At 47.2% G+C, this 21,461-nt stretch overlaps 1 protein-coding gene across 1 annotated transcript in view; it reads left to right on the top strand.

Moving 5' to 3' along the window:
• Positions 1-1,600: 1,600 nt before the first annotated feature.
• The window catches only part of LOC139070288 (sucrase-isomaltase, intestinal-like), a 46,726-nt gene continuing 26,865 nt past the window's right edge, over positions 1,601-21,461 (top strand). Inside the window, exon 1 of the mRNA XM_070552157.1 lies at positions 1,601-2,105. The gene's annotated coding sequence lies outside the window, so the exon portion shown is untranslated. The remainder of the gene's footprint in view (positions 2,106-21,461) is intronic.

Raw genomic sequence — 21,461 nt, 5'->3', positions numbered from 1 at the left:
GAAAGGCTGCTACTGGGTGTTTACACCAATTACCTTCTGGCTGCAAAGGTTTGATGTTTTATTTTTTGATAATCCAATTGATTGTGAAATAAAACAACATAGGAAACTTTGAGCAGCGTGTCTTTGAGAGTCTGTAGGCAGAACGTCTCTTTGTAGAAACATTGAACCAATAATAGCACGAAACTGAGTTTGTTGAATTTCTTCAGATGATGCTCAGGACCACATTCACCCTCTGGAGGCAGGCGTTGCAGATTTTTACTAGGCCACTGAGCTGGTACTTTTATCACTGACTGTGGCCTTCATAAACATCAGGTGGAGAAACGCTGAGCCTCACTAGCAGCAACAGCAGAACTCAGGTTTCCTCTGCTGTTAAACAGGTCTTGTTGTTGCTGATGCAGGACTTTAGGGTCAGGACATTTATACTGAATGTAAAATGTATTAAACCCGAGTCAATAAAAGCTGCTCTGGTTTATGGAATATTCTGGAAGTCCTCCTTCCCAGTGTTCAGTACTGAGTGATCTCCTCTAACAGAAGACAGATGAAGGAGGATGATGTGAGAAACGCTCAGCTTCTAAAGAGGAACTTTGCTAAAAGTGTTTATCATTTGAAGCTAAAACCACAGTTTCTTCATCTTTCCTCTGTGCTATAAATATTTCAAGAGAATGACTGAAGCTTTTACCGTCAGTAACTTGTTCACTTCAGAAAAGGCAAAACTCAATTTTAAGCTAAATATTTTTTTTAAATATTCACTTGGATTGAAACTAATTTTCTGTTGTCATTGAAATGCTGAGAGTAAAAACAATTCATAAGAGTGTTTGTTGTAAGTTAGAAATAAAGATTGATTCAGAGAAAAGGAAAACCTTCTCAAGAAAATATGTAAATTTAAGTGAAAAATACTGATAACCGCTTTAAGAGTTAGGACACGAAGCAGTGGAAGAAACATGAACAGCTGCTTTAGTATAACTCATAGACCCCCCCCCCCCCTAAATTTTTTTCATTCGATGCACTTATAGAAGTGCATCTCCTCCATGACAGATGACAATGACAGCAGCTTGTCGTGTAATATTATGATGCAACACCCCTACATCACCATGTCATTATTTATTAAACACCAATTCAATCCTAAACGTAACAATGTGAAACAAACTGAGCACAGCCCTTGAATAAACACCCCACGGCTCCACTATAGAAACATGTAGTCTGTAGTTCATTTGTGTCTGGTTAATCTGTCTGACTCGTTTAATTTCCTGTAGAGTCATGGGGAGCTGCCGTCTCAGCAGAGTTTGGACTGGGACATAACAGGTTTCCTGTCCATCACAGGAACACACCAAGGCAAAGAAGACATGCAACCATTCACACACTCACACACACAAGGGGACATCTTTACCTGACATGTATATTTTCTATTTCCTGGGAGGCATCTGGATCACCCAAACCCAGTTAAGCATGAACTAACTGCAGGTGGATGAGGAAAAATCTAAGTTGTGTTTACTCTAAAATAATTTTGTCATTTATTTCCACTCATAACAAATAAAACTAACTCCTTTTGTCGCCCCACAACACATTTGCTCCTTTTACAGCATATTTAGCTTCTGTAGGAGCCAAAAAGCAGTGTTCTGTGTACGTGCATTTTGACAAGATGTTTATCAGCCCAGTATCCTGTGTACGTGCACTTTTAACATCTTGATTGTCCAGCTGCTGCGTACGTGCTCCACAACATGTTGTTCAGTCCAGCTTATGTAACTTCCAGTAAGTATTGGCTTACTTTGACCATATTGGGTAATAAAACAGCATCCCATCATTTCCCGAAATCATGAGGGTGGGGGCCAGAAGAGTATAACCGATGCTGCGTGGTGTAGGAGAGAGGGCTTTGCAGCAGGTTTCCAGCCGAGGCATTTAGTTCGAGGCTGAAGGCTGTCCCCATGAAGTGTTGGTGATGTATTGCTGAATTGTACAAATAAAGCCCCACGCTGAGTTTGGATAAACTGTCTCTCTCTTGTTTTTGATAAGGAAAAAGAACCACATTTGGTGACCACGAAGGTGGAGAAGAGGTGTGCTCTTCGGATCGTTTCGCAGCCCACGGAATTTAAACTTCTGGGCCCTAGGTAAGAACAGTTTTTGTTCAATTTTGGAGTTATTCCGTGGACTGAGAACTGGTCTGAGAGAGAAAAAAAACATGCCCTTCTCATAAATTAGAAGTTATAATAACAAGAAGAGGCGCTTGTCCAGAGCAGCGGTGAAATTATTCACACATGTGTGAAGTCAGCTGAGTCATTTTGATGACGGACAAAGTTTAAAGTGACAAATTAAAAGCTGGGACAGCGAGAATTGGAATTGAATTTGACAGCTGATAAAAAAAGTCCAGGGAGGACAAGTAAAAGGTCGACAATTGAGATCCAGTATGCCCCGGTGAGGCCGGGATAAGATTGGGATCTGAGAAAAAGCGCTGAAGTTGTGACAGATAAGCTTGCCAGTAATTCGGTTGAATCCTCGAGGATTGGTAAATTTCATGCGTTGTTGGCAAAAGGCATGTGTTGAACTCATAGGAGCAGCGGAGAGGCTGCAAGGGAAACGACAGACCCGGGTGCTCGGAAAGATTGTCTACTGAGTTTTTTTTCTTTTTGTGTGTGTGTGCGCTGAGACAAGCGTGTGTGTGTGTGTGTGTGCGCTGAGACAAGCGTGTGTGTGTGTGTGTGCGCATGCATTTTTGATGTATTGCTGGGGTGGTTAAAGACGTCACATTCCATGTTGTGTCTTGCAGCTGATACTTACTTTGCAGTTACTTCGTCGTTACATTTATATCTATATAGTTTGGCTGAAGACTGCAGTATATTAGTCATTTTGTCATTTAACACCCATTTACTGGTCTATGTTAACATTCATTTATGTGTTATGTTATTTGTTATGTAGCCAGCTTGTTTATGGGGGTGGACACCCCCATGGGGGGGATCTGTAGGAGCCAAAAAGCAGTGTTCTGTGTACGTGCATTTTGACAAGATGTTTATCAGCCCAGTATCCTGTGTACGTGCACTTTTAACATCTTGATTGTCCAGCTGCTGCGTACGTGCTCCACAACATGTTGTTCAGTCCAGCTTATGTAACTTCCAGTAAGTATTGGCTTACTTTGACCATATTGGGTAATAAAACAGCATCCCATCATTTCCCGAAATCATGAGGGTGGGGGCCAGAAGAGTATAACCGATGCTGCGTGGTGTAGGAGAGAGGGCTTTGCAGCAGGTTTCCAGCCGAGGCATTTAGTTCGAGGCTGAAGGCTGTCCCCATGAAGTGTTGGTGATGTATTGCTGAATTGTACAAATAAAGCCCCACGCTGAGTTTGGATAAACTGTCTCTCTCTTGTTTTTGATAAGGAAAAAGAACCACACTTCTTAGAGTTACATTCATGTCAGAATAACAGAGATGCACCTAAGCAGAGGTAGCAGGTATAGCTTTGCTGCTCTCTGCACTAAACTTGCATTTAACAGAAATTGTTTTAGTTGGAAAACTGTTTTTCACTTCAGAAGCATCATTTAAACATTTTAATCATGGAACCATCATGGTCTTCAAATCTAATGATTTTTCTTTCTTTTGGGAGAAATTAACTCATCCCTTTGAGACAGCATAAACCTGCATAAACCCTAACCTGGTCAGAAGCTTCTCTATAGAAAAAGATGTGTCACTTGAATGCACCACGGCTGCTCCTTCAGAAGAGTTTAGATGAAACCAAAACCTAAGACGAAATCAAAAGATTCTATCAACTATATAATTAAAAGAAACATATTTGCCTTGCAGCAAGAAAGTCCTGGGTTCACTTCCCAGCCTGGGATCTTTCTGCATGGAGTTTGCATGAAGTGTGCAGCCACTGTGTGTGTGTTTGTCCGAACTGAGTTCAATCACTACATTAAATAAACCGATAGCCATTAAATTAGGGTGATCAAACGTCCTCTTTTCCCAAGACATGTCCACTTTTCACTTTCTGTCTGGGACGTCGGGGGTGGGTGGATGTGTGATTAGCAATAAAGATTGGCTACATATGTAACAAATGATCAACAAGATGTGATAATTCCATATAAATATGAAATATCAATCTGACTGATCTTTAAATGTATAATCAGAAGATTATATTTTCTTTTGCTTACTCAGGGACCATAAACACTCTTCATATTAATTCAGACAGTCAAGCATATAGTTTCTAAAAATGTATTTATTTCTATTTCCCTAAACTAATGATTATACAAGACAAGTGTAACAGAATGAAATAACTGTTTTTCCCCTCCTCTGACACAGGACTAGTCTGCATGAGGTATGGTCTCAAGGTCTCATGCACTCGCTTCTAACCTGCTTATTTTCAGTTCAACAGAAGAACAAAGAATGGACACTTTTCTTTTAATTAATCAAAGAACTCTATTTTAAAGCTAATCCAGCCAAGTGTTAGTCAATAAATAAGATGTGACCGATCTGTGAAATCAAAATATTGATTACTTTATTATAATCCTATAGAATATAAAGGTACTATGACTTTAAATGTTCCAACAGGACTGATTTCACGTAGCGTTAAAAGACATGACACATTACTTTCACTGATCCAATCAGAATCTGACAGATCTGTTGAGGGTCTGACCTCATGAGGAAATTACTATGCAGTGATTTTCTCCAAAATGACTGTGCTTAAATTGCTCTGAAAAGCAAATAATCACATCAGCGCCAAGAAACTTCATTTCCCATGATGCTTTGCACACGGAAGCATTGTGATGACGTCACCGCCTAGTACCAGAAACACGTTCTGCGCATGTGCGGGAAGCCGTGGAGCTTTTCCCGCGAACTAAGACCATAAATCTTCAGCAGAGACAAAGAATCCTCGTTCTTTTGCCCAGGATACCTGGCGGTTAGGACACGCTTGTCGAACGCTCCGACTTCTTTGAGCACGCGGAAGCTCTAAGAGCCAAGTTGAGCCCACGGGACCGCTGATCTGCTCGTTTCTGCTCCCCTCCAGCTGATGTTTGAGGACACAGAACCAGCGGAGAGAAACAACAACTCCATCCAGCTCTCAGAAACGCTGTAAGTTGTCAAACTCAGCCCAAAAGGAACTTCGTTTTCTTTGTGTCCAGCCGTGGAGAAACACTCGTGGAGCCAAACAACGGAGAAAGCATCAAACCGGCGGATGACGCTGAAAACTGCGGAGAAACACGGAGAACCGTCAAATCAAAAGGGGGAGGGACGCCTCGCTCTTTTGGTGATCAGAAAACTAATTTTTCTCTCATTCTTTTCTTCTCCCGTTTCCTCTATAGTCCAGAATAAGCAATAAAACCGCGCTATTGCTTAAAAAAAGTAGCTTCGTGTTTTCCTCTTTCGTTCCAAATTCGTCCTTCGGGTCATTTTGAAAGAATAAACTGCTTATTAATCATTGTTTGGTATCTTTAAATGTTCGGCCATGGCCAGGCTGATAAACTAAGGATATTAACTCGTGATTAATCTTTTGTGTTGTTGCATGATCCTTTGAAATGTTTTGAGTGATTTAAGGTTAAGTTACTACTGATTCTAAGTGCTTTGGAAGTTAAAGTGCAAGTTGCCACCCACACTTTAGCCAGACAAAGGAGTCAGCCATCTTGTATTCAAGACTCCATTTTGAATCCATACACACGCACACACACTACTCCTTTGTGAGAACAAAGGACCCCATTCATACATCCTACATACACACAAAACACCTTGAACATTATTTTGAATATACATCCTTTTATTATATCACATGGTTATTATTCATTTATGCCACTGTTTATTCATTTGACAAATTGTTAATTAAACGTTATAAAATTCAGATTTTCGTCTCCAGTAGCTTTGTTGTGTCGAAGAGAAGTCTCTGCTCCAAGGATTCTACGAACTTCAAGAAAGACTGATAAGAGTTTTGGATTCAATTTTTCCCCGGAAAAAGGGGAATGGTGCCCCGTATATCTAAGAATATCTTAATTAATTAATAAATCAGTAAATATTCCCATATTTACAGAATTTATTGAAGAATCCAAAAGTAAGTTAACGCTTACGAATTGTTCGCTCCTAATAACCCCAACATTTTATTGGTGCCCCGTGTGAGGCTTGGATACACAGAGATTTCTATCCGGCACAAACAAACAAATAAATCCAAAGAGCTTGAATTAAAAATAATCAGTTTTTCAGCCTTGAACCAGCAACAGAGTGGTGCTGATTTCGCTGAGCAGGAAGCTGCATCGAACTCTCACCAGTAACTCAGTGCTTCTTTAAAGGTGCAACGTGTAAATTAATTCTGGTTGACCTTTTAGGTTAAAAATTCAGTTTTCCTTAAAGGTGCAACGTGTAATTAATTCTGGCTAACCTTTTAGGTTAAAATTCAGCTTTTCCTTAAAGGTGCAACGTGTAATTAATTCTGGCTAACCTTTTAGGTTAAAATTCGGTTTTCCTTAAAGGTGCAACGTGTAATTAATTCTGGCTAACCTTTTAGGTTAAAATTCAGTTCCTCATTAAAGGTGCAGCGTGTAAGTAATTCTGACTAACCCTTTTAGGCTAAAATTAACTGCTAATTTAGCGACTTTAACTCACAGTGGCTATTGTAACTAACTGAAACCTTCACTCAAAGACTGATAACACCTTGTTTGCTAATATTCTGAAGGAATAACTAGCATATTTAACACTGCAAGTGTTGTAAGACGTTGCTACGGCAACGCACCAGCTTTTGCTAAAATACTGAAAGGAATAGTATTTTAGGCGTTAGTCACGGCATTCCGTGCAATCTTAAAACGCTAAAACCTGTGCGCACAAAGGTTAATTTAGTGTTTTTCTGCTACAAAGCTAGCAGTTGCTGCCCAAAAGGTGCAGTTTGAGCTATCTGCAGAAGCTCTACTAGGCTATTTTTGGTTCGGTTGTTAAAATGGAGGGACAGAGTAGTGACCTGACCAACTCCCAGCAACCAGGTGGCGCTGCGGCCCACGACTATGAACCTGGCCTACTTTCTGGACAAATATTGTCCAAACTGGTCGCGGTTGCTCGAGAACCCGACTACCCTTCTAGGCATTTCACTGAAGAACAGCGTAGCGACGAGCTAGACGCTGTAATCGATCAAATAGAAAACCCGGATGGTACAAAACCAATCCAGGTTCACTTAGCTAAGTTAGCCCTGATCCTCTATCAGAGAGGACTCCAACATGATCGAGAGATCTTGAACCTCCAGAGTATGCTAGCTGAAAAACAGCGAAATGGAAGTCTGAAGGATGAGGAGGACGACGACACCCGCACCGATTTTGGGGAAGATGGGGAGAAGACCCCGCCCCCTTCTGCTGATGACAACAGACAGTGGGAAGGGGGGAAACACCTTGACTTTCTGGACGGACGCATGCCGCAGGGGAGAGACGAAGCTTATCTGTCCCAACCTTCGGCCCCGTTCCCTACACACACTCTAGGGCATTCAGGACCACCTAGGGGCCGAGGGAAGTTCGCCCTCGAACCCCAGATTGGACCACCACCCTCATCTTCACGGCCTTCTCAATCAGTGAGAAGTCGACCAGCTGAGCGGCACTTCTATTTAGACCGCTCCCCCAGTCCACGAAGGGTGCAAGGTGCCGGCTGGGGTTATCCACAAGCCCAACCTGCACCTCAACCATCCACCCATCCTAGCTACTCCGGTATTCGGCATGCCGATAACCAGCTGAAGGACAAAGCATCATACGCCAGTCCGTACCCGGACAGTGCGTATTACGCAGAAGCCCCAGTTGAAAGACGCAGGCTGCACTACGCAGACGTGCCCCGGGAGGAGGACCTCCCAAGACACCCACGTGACGTGCCAGCAGCCCGCCACAGCATGCCGAACCCTGATTTGGGCCCCAGGAGTCAACATTGGGAGCCCAGAGCACACCAGCGATATCCAGCGCCCTCTGAGACAGACCGTGGGTCAGAGTCAGAGGATGACGCGCCGTACCGTGAGTCAGGGCTCCGTGTACGTCAAATTGAATCGCTAGCTAAAGACATAGAACGCTTTGATCCTAACACCAATGAATCCAACGTCGACGATTATCTCAGGGAGATAGAACGTTGTCTGCTTGATCTTCCAGCACCCTCTTCAAGGGAAAAGCTCAAGCTAATTTGGAAAACCACATCTAGAACGGTGCACGGTTTCATGGAAACTCTACCACCTGACATTCGTGATCGGTACTCCTCGCTCTGCCGAGCGTTGAGAGATGAATACGCCACGTATGCAGACTCTGCGTCAGCTACAATGGGGGCCTTCTCCATCAAACACGGGAGGAACGAACCCCCCAGAGAGTATTATCGCCGACTCAAAAGTGCTTATTTCCAAGGTCGAAACGGCCCTGGGCTCGAGGAAGACCCTGCCTTCAGATCCCTGTTCATTCACAACCTGCACGAGTGTGTTCGCTCCGAAGTCTCAATGTATTGTCGGATGAAAAAACTGACAACTCAGGAGATTAGGAGATACGCTCAACAGGCTTGGGAAGCCGGCGGAAAGCCCCAAAAGCCTGACGCACATCACCGCGTTATGCACCTAGCTCCCGACGCCGAGCCGCGTTTGGAGCTTGAAGGCACAGAAGCTCCACCCACTAAGCCAAAATCTGCTAAACCTAGACCTGTTAAACCGCGAGAGCAGTCCCAATCTCCTCAACAGGGGAAGGGGGGTGCTGATTGGCCGCCTAGGTCTGGACAATCAGACAGGAAGTGGCCCAACCAAAACCAACGGCAGGCAGGTCGGAACAGTGGAAGGTTTAAGGAGCGCCGCCCACAGGTAGGTCCCGAACGCAAGTCCGCAGGTGAGTACTTGACCAAAGCCGACCTCCAGGAGATGTTTCAGCAGTTCCTAGCTAAACAGAAGGAACAGCTGAGATCTGCAGATGAGACCCCTGCACCAAAGTCTGCTTCTAAGAAGCCAGACCCAGAGCCAACGTCCGCATGACTAGGCGTGGCTCAACCTCCCAGCGTGGCCAGGACCTACCTGATCAGCTGGGGGATCACTACTGGTAGATCACAGGAGTCTCCTGAAATCTACCCCCCAGAGAAACCTGATACTAAATTTCTGAAGTTCCTTGGTGACTTAACAAACCATGATCATGCTCGCCGTTTGTACTGTAGCACCAACGTAGGTGGATGCATACAGGTTGATGCTCTGCTGGATACCGGCTCAGAAATCACCCTGATGTGCTCCACACTGTTCCATCGCGTGTCTGACACCATGCGGTCGCTCGGGAAACCAGTCCAGGTAGAGCCCTGTGACCTGAAAATCACCAGCTACACCCAGACCCGGGAGTGTATCACTCACCGGGCGTGGCTGGACATCACCTTCCAAGACATGACTCTGGTTCACCCGTTTTATGTCTGCCAGCTAGACACTGAACCACTTCTCATTGGTCAGGACCTGCTTGAACGTCTAGCTCCCCTCATCGACTGCCAGAAGGGTCAACTGTGGGCCCAGGTGGACACACCTAAGCCCTGGAACCCAGATAGCAGCCGACCATCCTCCATTCTTGAAGTCAGCATAAGTGAGCCGCAGAACCCTTGTTCCAAGGTCATGCCCCTCCCCACAGACGATGTCCGCCTGCAAAGGCACGAAACCGCTCCTGGAACTCTGCTCTGCACACATTCATCTTTTCTCTGCTCGCTGAAGAACGTCAGCCTGCAGCCATATGCACCACACATAGTTGGTGGTCTTACCATCAACTGCACCCACATCTCAGATGCTCGCCTTGCTCTTTGGTCTGAAAAGTCAGCCATCAGCCAGCAGACGTTTGAACACCTGCGTCAGAAGGACCCCCTTCTGGTCAGTGTGACACGTAGCCATCGGCTCTTGTCACCTACTTGGCCGCAGAGGCTCCTGAAAGCGCCAGAGGTCTGCTCTCTGACTATCCAACTTGGAGCAAGACAGCTCACACATACATTCAGCATCATACCACAGCTTGATCCACCTGCACTCATTGGAGCGGATCTGCTGGTTCGACTAGGTGCCCAGCTGGACACTTGCAATCAAGTCCTTTGGGCCCGGGCCACACCTTCCTCTGAGCCTCGCTCAGAAGGCCATGAACACTTGCTGTCCGGTCAGACCATTCCACAGGCCTGCCGTGCAGTGGTTGAAGCCAGCACGGTTCTGCCCCCATTGGTCAAAGGGGTGCCTGTTCGTCTGACTCTGATGAAGCATCAGAAGCTGCCAGGCACACAGGCCTTCTTCCAGCCATCACCGCACTTCTTGGAGCTCAACTTAGCCGTCTGTGGCACGCCACTCTTGGAGCTGAACAATCGTTCTGCCTACTTGTTGGTCGAAAATCCGACCCGGAGTCCTATCCACATGCCGGCAGGAAAGCCCTTGGGCATGCTGATAGATAGCTCATTCCATGACTTCGAACTGTCAGTCCCCGTGATCGGACAACTTCCGTTGTTCTTGAACGACAGACAGGTTGGTGTAGACACATTCAGTACTTTCCCTTCACAAATGATTACCATCAAGCGGCATGAAGCCCTTCCTGAGGAACCCATTTGCAGTGCAACCTTAGATACTGACGGCGGTCAGTGTCTAACGGTTTTTGCAATAAATACTCAACCCTCTGAGTCACCGGTTGAAAGCCCGGAACACCAGAGACCCTCCTCCTCTGAACCTTATGACGGCTTTGAGGCCGAAGTCAGCCAGCAGCTTGACAAAGCGGATGCGCTGGAGTCAGAGGAGCAGAGAGCAGAGCTTAGAAGCCTGTTCTATGAGTTTCAGTCCGTCTTATCCAGGGACTCCCTGGACTGTGGACTCACAAACCTGCATACGGTTCGCATTCCAACGAACCCGAATGCCCCTCCTACTTTTGTACGTCAGTACAAGATTCCCCTCGCTGCTTATGAGTCGATCCAGGAGATCCTCGATCAGCTGAAGGAGAAAAACATCATCAGAGAGTGTAACTCCACTTACAACTCTCCCATCTGGCCGGTTCTGAAACCGACTGGGAAATGGCGTCTCACCATAGACTATCGTGCACTGAACAAACAAGTACCTCTCTCCAGGTGGCCTATGATCCATTTAGATCAGGAGCTAGCCAGAGTCAGAGATGCTCGTTTCTTCTCTACGGTTGACGTAGCCAACGGCTTCTGGACCATGAAGGTTGAGCCGGCGGACCAGTATAAACTGGCTTTCTCCTTTGGAAATCGCCAATATACTTGGAACCGCTGCCCCTTTGGCTACTCTAACTCACCTGCCGAGTTCAACATCTTCCTCCACAAAGCCATGTCAGATGCTGCTTCCAGAGGGAACCTCATATATGTCGATGACATCTTGATGAGGAGTCGAACCTTCGAGGAGTACCTGGCCGAACTCCGTCACGTGCTGCAACAGCTCGCTGACGCCGGAGCTAAATTGGCGATTCTCAAGGGACAGTGGTGTCGAACCAAAGTGGAGTATGTTGGACTGCTGGTTGGCCCTAATGGAGTCGAGCCCCAAGCGGGACGCATTAGAGCCATTCAGGACATCAAAGCCCCAGCTAATCTGACCGAACTCAGGAGCTTCCTCGGAGTCTGCAACTACTCCAGGCAGTTCATTGAGGAGTACACTGAAATAGCGAGGCCCCTCACTGAGCTGCTTCAGAACGACACACCTTTCGTGTGGGACAGACCCCAAGAACACTCCTTCCAGTTCCTAAAACAGAAGTTGGCGTCCGCACCCTGTCTGGCTTACCCAGACAAGGATAAAGAGTTCTACATAGAGGCTACTTTCTCCTCTCACTGCCTGAGCGCTGCTTTGAAGCAGAAACACGATCAGGACATGAGAGTTGTGGCATACGCCAGCAAGCCTCTGAGCAAGGTGGAACTCCAGTTCTCAGACTGCGAGAGAGCTCTCCTCTCTACAGTCTGGGCCGTCGAACACTTTCGTAGTTACATCGGTGGACAGAAAGTGATCATTGAAACGTGTCATCAGCCTGTCACCTTCCTAAACAGCCAGCGTCTGCGCGAAGGAAGAGTGTCAAACAGCCGCATTGCGACGTGGATGATGGTGCTCCAAGGATATAACATTGAGGTCAAGTATGGTCAGAACACCAAGCTAGCGCTAGGACAAGGGCTAGCAGGCTGCCAGCACTGTGACTCTGACTCCGTCATGGGCCCCCTGGACACACCTGCCGCAGTCTACCCAACCGCATCCAATCATCGCTACTTTGATGAGAATGTTTGCCAAGGGCTTCCGAAAGTTTACACTGATGGATGCTCCTACCTTCACGAAGGCCAGCTCCGTGCTGGGGTTGGAGTCGTTTGGGTGGACTGTGACACTAAGCAACCAAATCGCTACTGGTTGGGCCAAAAGTCTAGTCAGTACGCCGAAATTGCTGCAGTGTTGATAACCCTCCAGCAGGCGGCAGCCTTGGACATCACTCAAATCGTCCTTTGCTCTGATTCAAACTACGCTAGACACAGCTTCATCTCTCACTTCCCCATGTGGAAGGAGAACAACATGAAAAACGCCAGGAACAGAGACGTGAAACACTCGGAGTTATTCCTAGCGTGTGATCTGCTCACCACTGAGAAAGGCATAATGGTCTACTGGAAAAAGGTCAAAGGTCACTCCAGGACCCTAGGTCCGGAGAAAGATGGTAATGACGAAGCTGACCGCCTTGCTAAGCTCGGTGCTGACCAGGGAACCTGTTGGGAATTCAAAGACGAGTGGCTTCCACCCAAGGCCGTTCACGAGGTCTGTGCGATTACTCGTCGCCATGCTAAACAGGCAGACGAACCTCAGAACATTGGGGTACCCGTGTTTCTAGGCAGACAACCACATGACGCGGACCTAGTCACCATGCAGGAACAAGATCCTGACCTGAAGCTCATCCGCGAGCTTCTCCAAAAGGGCCCGATGTCTAAACAACCATCACCACCTACTGGCGCAAGCCGAGATTTGGTAACCCTGCATCGTCAACTCGCGCACCTGAAACTACAATACGATTTGTTAGTTTACATGCGTGACGATCACAGCCCGCCGCGCTGGGTTGTTCCACTCGACCACAGAGGAGTAATGCTTGCCTACGCCCACGACGCTCCGGTCGGAGGTCACCGCGGAGCAAACGCTACCCTCGCGTCACTGACAGAAGTAGCATATTGGCCATCGATGTCCAAGGATGTACACAGCTATGTCCAAGGCTGCCTCATCTGTGCCCAGTTTCAACCCTCCCAGCCGCTTGCTAGAGCACCACTGCAACGCAGGGGAATAACCTTCCCTTGGTCCCACCTGCAGATCGACTGGGTTGGACCGGTTCCCAAATCGGCAAGAGGAAACAAATATATGCTAACTGTAACTTGCAGTTTCACAAAGTGGGTTGAGTGCCTTCCAGCGCCACACGATACAGCCGTCACAACCGCTGTACTGCTGATTAACCACGTTTTCAGTCGATGGGGACTTCCACTCTGCATTGACTCTGACCGAGGAACTCATTTCACATCCAGTGTAATGACGTCCCTGTTTGAACTTCTGGGAGTGGAAGTGAGATTCCACCTTCCCTATCACCCACAGTCATCCGGACAGGTCGAACGGATGAACCGCACGGTCGTCTCTATGCTCAAAAAGTACGTCTGCTCCACTGGGAAGGACTGGGACGTCAAGCTCCCTCTGGTCCTGATGGCCATACGGTCCACTCCACAGCGATCCACTGGGGTTACGCCCTTTGAGATGATGACCGGCAGACTGATGACTCTACCACTGCACCTCCTGTATCACCCAAAGGATGTCAGTGTTGCCACCGCCTATACCGCTCATCAGTATGTGGCAGACTTGAAAACACACCTCAGAGCTACGTTCGCGCACGCTCAGAAGAAACTGGAGACCAACGTAGAAGGCGCTAAGGCCTACTACGACCAAAAGACAACCAGCCGCGAATACGAGGTGGGTGACAAAGTATTCTACTTTCGGTTCGCCCAACCGGCACGCAAACCTAAGAAGTTCCTGCCCTGCTGGTCAGGACCATTTGAGATCGTGGCAAAACTCTCTCCAGTTGCATACAGGTTACGCATCACCAAAGCGAGACAGGAGCCTGTCTACAAATGGGTGCATGCAAACCAAATCAAACCCTACGTCAAACCATCCCCGCGGGTACAGAGACCAGACTCCCCGCAGGAGGTAGACGTAGTCGCTACATAGTTCTATGCATGGAAATGGAAAAGGGGGGAAGTGCACGTTTAACCCACTAACATGTACTAACCGACAAAGAACCAAGCCCCCCCCGCCGTCATTTTCACTAACCAAGAGAAACTCCTCCTAGAACGCTAACAGGAAGTACTTACTAAAACCTTACAGGGTACTCTTGTAACTGTCAACCTACATTCTGCTCTGATTAATGAATCTCTACGTGCAATCAAGACTTTGTCTGAAACCATACATCAGGATATTGTGTACACATGAGTGGTGAGAGATTTGATGCAGGACCTGCTCAGGGAAGTAAGTTCCACGCTGGACAGCTTGGTTGAAAGTCGTATTTCCCCGTACTTGGTACCACTGGACCTGCTCAAAGATAGCTGGACAGCTGCTACCCCTCTACTGTGCACCTTTCACAAATCCACCTAGCGTACAGCCTAGGCAGTGCAATTCCCATTCACGTTGAAAAAAAATTAGAACTCGGTTTCCTGTTAAACGTTCCCATAATTGTGACACCTCACATCTATAAGTTAGGTCGATGCTGAACATTGGTATTTGAAAGGACGGTAGGCATTTCCACTTTGAACTAGAAACCTGACACTCCATCACCTCAACCTCGAACAGCATGACTCAGAGATTGAGATCATGGACGCTTTCCGGGGTTGTAACTTTGCCTTCGATTTAGAAATTGACCAACAATTACTGATTGAAGGAACCAAATTTGCTAAGTTCACACAAAACCCGCGTGAACTTACTTTGACGCCCAAGACGCTACATTGACACAGATTATACGACTTTAATCTGCACATTGGTCGCCCTGGGGATGGAATGGCTCATCACGGCCGTGATTGCTTATTCCGCCTACAAGCGTGTTAAGAAACTCCAAGATAAGATGCACTTGCTCACCTACGGTGTGCCTCGTAACTGCGTTCTGGGAGACTCCAAGCGTGAATGTACCACACCTGTCTAAAGGGGGTGAGCAACATTTTCTTTGTTATTCTGTAAACCTAAGAGTAGTTCTCATTTTAGTCTACCTCACATATTTATCTGAGTGTTGCAGTATGTCACATTCTTTATAAGCTACACACTGAATGTATGACCTAAGAATGTATTTTATGAGACCTCAAGGTTGCTATGAATTTTCTTGGATGTTATATGTTACATGTTTTTTTTTTGGGGTTTTCTGTATTTTTGTTTCTTACTTGGTCACATATTAACTAGTGGTTATGTGCCGGCCCAGCTCAGTCTGTCAATGACTCTGTCTGACGCACCAGCACATTGTAGTACCTCTTAGTTTTATGGTCCTTGTTTTAGCCCAAAGACTGTCCTGATCCACCCTTTGGACCAAAAAGGGGGGAATCTTGGGACCACATAGGTCAATGCGCGTTTGCGAACTATGGACCTCGTACATCACCGCGTGCTCCATAAACTGAACTGTATGGCCGGCGGTGAGATGCCTTTGTGTCCACTCGTGGAGTTAACCGCCCACCGACCTTCCTCCTTCTACACTACTACCTCTCGCATGGACGACATCATCATTGCGTACCACCTGCGTGAGTGGCTTCTTCTCGTTATGCGCGTTGGGGACTATCCCGTTTCCTATCCTCTTTGTGCCTGACCAGGATCAAAGACCAAAGGCGCCAGGATCCAAGACAAAGACCAAAGACAAAGGCGTCCAAGGAGACCAACGTCCTAAGGGACAAACCCACCTGTGCTTCCGACAATCAAGTCGACCTACGTTCATGAGGAACAAACCCATCTGTGCTTCCGACGATCGAGCTTTGGGCGCGATCCCCGAAACCAAAAGGGGGAATGTTGAGGGTCTGACCTCATGAGGAAATTACTATGCAGTGATTTTCTCCAAAATGACTGTGCTTAAATTGCTCTGAAAAGCAAATAATCACATCAGCGCCAAGAAACTTCATTTCCCATGATGCTTTGCACACGGAAGCATTGTGATGACGTCACCGCCTAGTACCAGAAACACGTTCTGCGCATGTGCGGGAAGCCGTGGAGCTTTTCCCGCGAACTAAGACCATAAATCTTCAGCAGAGACAAAGAATCCTCGTTCTTTTGCCCAGGATACCTGGCGGTTAGGACACGCTTGTCGAACGCTCCGACTTCTTTGAGCACGCGGAAGCTCTAAGAGCCAAGTTGAGCCCACGGGACCGCTGATCTGCTCGTTTCTGCTCCCCTCCAGCTGATGTTTGAGGACACAGAACCAGCGGAGAGAAACAACAACTCCATCCAGCTCTCAGAAACGCTGTAAGTTGTCAAACTCAGCCCAAAAGGAACTTCGTTTTCTTTGTGTCCAGCCGTGGAGAAACACTCGTGGAGCCAAACAACGGAGAAAGCATCAAACCGGCGGATGACGCTGAAAACTGCGGAGAAACACGGAGAACCGTCAAATCAAAAGGGGGAGGGACGCCTCGCTCTTTTGGTGATCAGAAAACTAATTTTTCTCTCATTCTTTTCTTCTCCCGTTTCCTCTATAGTCCAGAATAAGCAATAAAACCGCGCTATTGCTTAAAAAAAGTAGCTTCGTGTTTTCCTCTTTCGTTCCAAATTCGTCCTTCGGGTCATTTTGAAAGAATAAACTGCTTATTAATCATTGTTTGGTATCTTTAAATGTTCGGCCATGGCCAGGCTGATAAACTAAGGATATTAACTCGTGATTAATCTTTTGTGTTGTTGCATGATCCTTTGAAATGTTTTGAGTGATTTAAGGTTAAGTTACTACTGATTCTAAGTGCTTTGGAAGTTAAAGTGCAAGTTGCCACCCACACTTTAGCCAGACAAAGGAGTCAGCCATCTTGTATTCAAGACTCCATTTTGAATCCATACACACGCACACACACTACTCCTTTGTGAGAACAAAGGACCCCATTCATACATCCTACATACACACAAAACACCTTGAACATTATTTTGAATATACATCCTTTTATTATATCACATGGTTATTATTCATTTATGCCACTGTTTATTCATTTGACAAATTGTTAATTAAACGTTATAAAATTCAGATTTTCGTCTCCAGTAGCTTTGTTGTGTCGAAGAGAAGTCTCTGCTCCAAGGATTCTACGAACTTCAAGAAAGACTGATAAGAGTTTTGGATTCAATTTTTCCCCGGAAAAAGGGGAATGGTGCCCCGTATATCTAAGAATATCTTAATTAATTAATAAATCAGTAAATATTCCCATATTTACAGAATTTATTGAAGAATCCAAAAGTAAGTTAACGCTTACGAATTGTTCGCTCCTAATAACCCCAACAGATCTGATGGAGATGTGGTTTTGATGGTGTCTGGGAACTCTTCAACTTTTCATTCGACCATAAACCATAACATCGGAAGTATAAAATTATGCCACGTCATCTTTTTTTTTTATTTTTTTATTTTTTTAACCGTGTCCTGTCTTGTTGTGAAGCAAACAGAATTGGTGTCTGAATGCTGGTAACAAGCTTTACAGATTTACTCTAAGGTGGAGCATCAAAGCATCTGCTTTTAATCTCACGCCTGATACTTAAAACTTTATTGTTATTGTTTTTGAATGCTTTGTAATTCCGACCAGACACAGAGTCAGAGGTGAAAGAGAAAGGAAAAGACAAAAGGTGGGGAGAGAGGGGGAAGGGGGTGGGGGGTCCACAAAAATAAACAATAATGAACAAGAGTCTGCTTGTAGACCTGCAGAAAGAGACAAGAAAAAAAGCAAAAAAAAAAAGGGACACAACAACAATACAACAAGATCAAGCTATCACTGCGTCAACTTGTTGAAGAAATATATAATCAACATTGTTTAACTGAACAATCACACTATAACAAATCACAGTGCATTAAGTGCCCACCATAGTCTTAAGACCTGTGTTGAACGTGCCCAAGCCCATACTTTTGAGAGCACCATGTGAGCACCTGTGTGTGTACACGCGCTTGTTTATGTAAGGTTTCTTTATAGGAGCGTCCAATAGCGAGTGTGAGGGGCCACAGATCTGCCCCCTAAAGATGCATAGGAGACGGGGGGAGCTCCAAGTCCCAGAGATCCAGGCGCTGCCCCAGAACACAGGAACCCCAAGGAGACTGCAACCAGAAAGTCCCCTGCCCCCCTCGAGAGGCACAGAGGATCGCCCCGGGGGGCCACAACCAGCAGAGTCCCGGGAGATATCAGCGGCAAGCCCACAGGCCCGCCCGCAGCTTCCCACCCCCTAGCTGGCCAAGCCCGGGACCCAGCAACCCGGGACCCGGGGCGACCACCCCCGCCGGGGACCCAGCAGAGCCCAGGGACCCAGACCCCACCAGACAGCCACCGGGATTGATCAGGCAGACGACAAAAATCTTAAACCCCCTGACCCGGGAGCCACTAACATTCAGGCAGACCAAGGTACCGCACTCCACACCAGGTGTGGCAGGGGGAGGGGAGAAGAAGATCTATATCATCAAAAGAAGTCCCAGGAGAAGGGAGGTGTCAAAGACTCCACCTGACATAAGCAGTCATACACAAACACAGTCACACACTCCCTCCCTCATGCTCACACATACACATACAACCAAAGACTTACAAAAATGCACCCCGGACACCCACTCATGCTCCCCATACATACCCTACTCACTCTGGTCCCGGTACTGCTGCACATGGGGGACAACCATTACTGGTTACCAGAGTTTGACCCTTTCTGCACGGGTACTGATGAGCAGGCTCCCCGCCCAATGCTGAGCACAGCAACCCACCACCCCAGGCCCCAACCAGATGGCCAGATTGCCCTCCTAGCCTCCAGCCCCAAGGAGACTGCAACCAGAAAGGCCCCCATCCCCCTCGAGAGGCACAGAGGATGCGGCAGCATACATGTCAGGACCTGACCCCCAAAGCCCCGCCCAGATCCCCACATGGGGCCGGCCATCTCCACACCCCGAGCCCCCAGGCCCCCACCCAGACCCGCCCAGGGTCAATGCAGCTGCCAGGCAGTGACCCATGGCTGCCGCCAAGACCTCCAAGGGGCCCCACTCACAACCACCGACAACAGAGGTGTGCTAAGACCCGTAGTCTCCCTCTGCCTGCTCCAATATAGTGTTAGTGTGTGTTGATGAGGTGTTTTCCTTGGCTGTGGTGAGTGGGCAGTGCGGGCATTGTCTGGCCTATGCCAGCTGATGCCACCGCACCACCCCACTTGCACCCACAGCCCTTGGTGTCTAAGTGCAGTTTAAAATTGGAAGTGGGCACCGGCACTCTGGATGAGGCTGAGAAATCCCCCTGCCAACTGCAGTTGAATGTGCTCACTCCCATGGCCCTAAGTGTGTGTTTGCGTGGAAAGTCGTTGGTGGAAATGCTTAAGGTGCAAATAAAATTGGGGGGCAGGTTGCCACAGAAATGCAGAAATGGGGTCCATACCCACACTCCTTGACTTGTCCACCCCCCAAGGTCCTATGTGCATGTTTGTGTGATGATATGAGGGAGCAGGAGGAGAAAAATATGCAGGGATAGGGAGGAATGGCTGGTTGGGCTTAGCCCTCCAGGGAGCCAGCTCCCCCACTGGCCCCAATAGGCACCTCTGTTGTCAAAATGCCACCCAGGGCATGGAGGCCCCAGCCCATCTTGCCAGGACCCAAAGTAGTTGCATTGCAGAGCTTCACGGAGTCCGAGGGCACCAACCCAGCCCCACCCCAGCAGAAAATCTACACCCATCCCTGCATTTGCACAACTTCCAGAATATATAAGACATAGGACATCCAGGTAAGGTTGGGTCCTCCCCCACCTGGACCTCCCCCTCCCCTGTGATGGGACAGCAGAGGAGCCAACATCTACCTGAGGCCCCTGAACCCAGGCCAGGCACTGTTGCATGTTCCTGCCTTCTTCCCGGCAGCATACATGTCAGGACCTGACCCCCAAGGCCCTGCCCAGATCCCCACATGGGGCCGGCCACCCCCACACCCCGAGCCCCCAGTCCCCCACCCAGACCCGCCCAGGGTCAATGCAGCTGTCAGACAGCGACCCATGGCCGCCCCCAAGACCTCCAAGGGGCCCCACTCACAACCACCAGTAGTCCACCCCCCGAGGCAACCCAAGCACCTCCAGAGGGGGGCAACAGCCCCCCAGTCCCAGACACACCCAGTGAACCCACCTCCAGGGAACTTCCAGATACTCCAAACTCAGAACCTCCACCCCCTCACCCACATCATACCGCAGGACAATATCAATGGTCCCCCATCATCGCTATGTGATGGAACCGATCAAAGGAGCCCATAGAGATTGATTTAAAGTGGAAGCAGAGGCTAAATCAAGTGTAATATGATCTGACAAAAGATTTCTATACTGGTTAATGCAGAGTTTCTCTATTTTTCCAATACAAGAGGACAGTTTTCTTACCGATGCATATGGCAGTCAGAACCACGTGAACCAAAGATGTTTCAATCGGGACATCGTCCAGGTTTCCCAGCAAACAAAGAGAGGGGGCGGTTGGGATATGACATTTCAGACACTTTGACAGATCTTCACATACTCTACCCCAAAATTCCTGGACAGGTGGACAGGACCACAGTGCGTGAATGTAATTGTCAGGAATGTTGTTTGTACAGTGTGTAAAGGTGTCAGACGACACAAACCCCATCTTGAACATCCGATGACCTGTATAGTGTACTCTGTGTAGAATTTTGTACTGAATTAATTGTAAATTGGGGTGTCTGATCATTTAAAAGTTTTTAAACAAGTTTGGGACCAGAAGTTCTTGTCAAAGCTGACTGATAGATCCACCTCCCATTTTTCGATAGGGATTGCAATTCTATCGTCTATTTTGGACAATGTCTTACAAACTTTAGACAGTAGTTTGGGGGGTTTGAGATTATAGAAGTCTAATACCCTTGGTGGTGTTTGTAATTCTATTTTATTGAGCTTAATTTTTTGTTTGACTACAGATTTAATTTGGTGATATTCTAAAAAGCTGTTCTTATCCATTCCAAATTGGGAGACTATTGGATTAAATGTGATGAAGTCCAATCCTTCATATATTTGTTCCAGGTATAGGATCCCTTTATTTTTCCAGTCCAGAAGGTTCATCATTTGGTTATTTTGCAAAAGATCAGGATTATTCCAGATAGGTGTGCATCTGCATGGTATTAGTGAGACACATGCCAACGAATAGCCTTAGACGCAAACAAGCATTCCAGCTTCCTGTCATGACCAAGAGATATCTCAAGACTAGATGGGTCGTATTGGAGCTAAGCTATGACTTCCTGATTCCTAGAGGTCCATGTCCATCCTGACCTCGTGACCCTCTGGATCTGAATGGGGGTTTTCATACAAGGGTGCGTAGACTTGGCACAGATTGTGTCAGATGGTTTTTATAAACAAATCTCTAG

The sequence above is a fragment of the Nothobranchius furzeri genome, chromosome 1 (genome assembly GCF_043380555.1).
Source record: "Nothobranchius furzeri strain GRZ-AD chromosome 1, NfurGRZ-RIMD1, whole genome shotgun sequence".
Taxonomy (NCBI): domain Eukaryota; kingdom Metazoa; phylum Chordata; class Actinopteri; order Cyprinodontiformes; family Nothobranchiidae; genus Nothobranchius; species Nothobranchius furzeri.
This window is presented reverse-complemented; position numbering and strand designations above follow the sequence as displayed.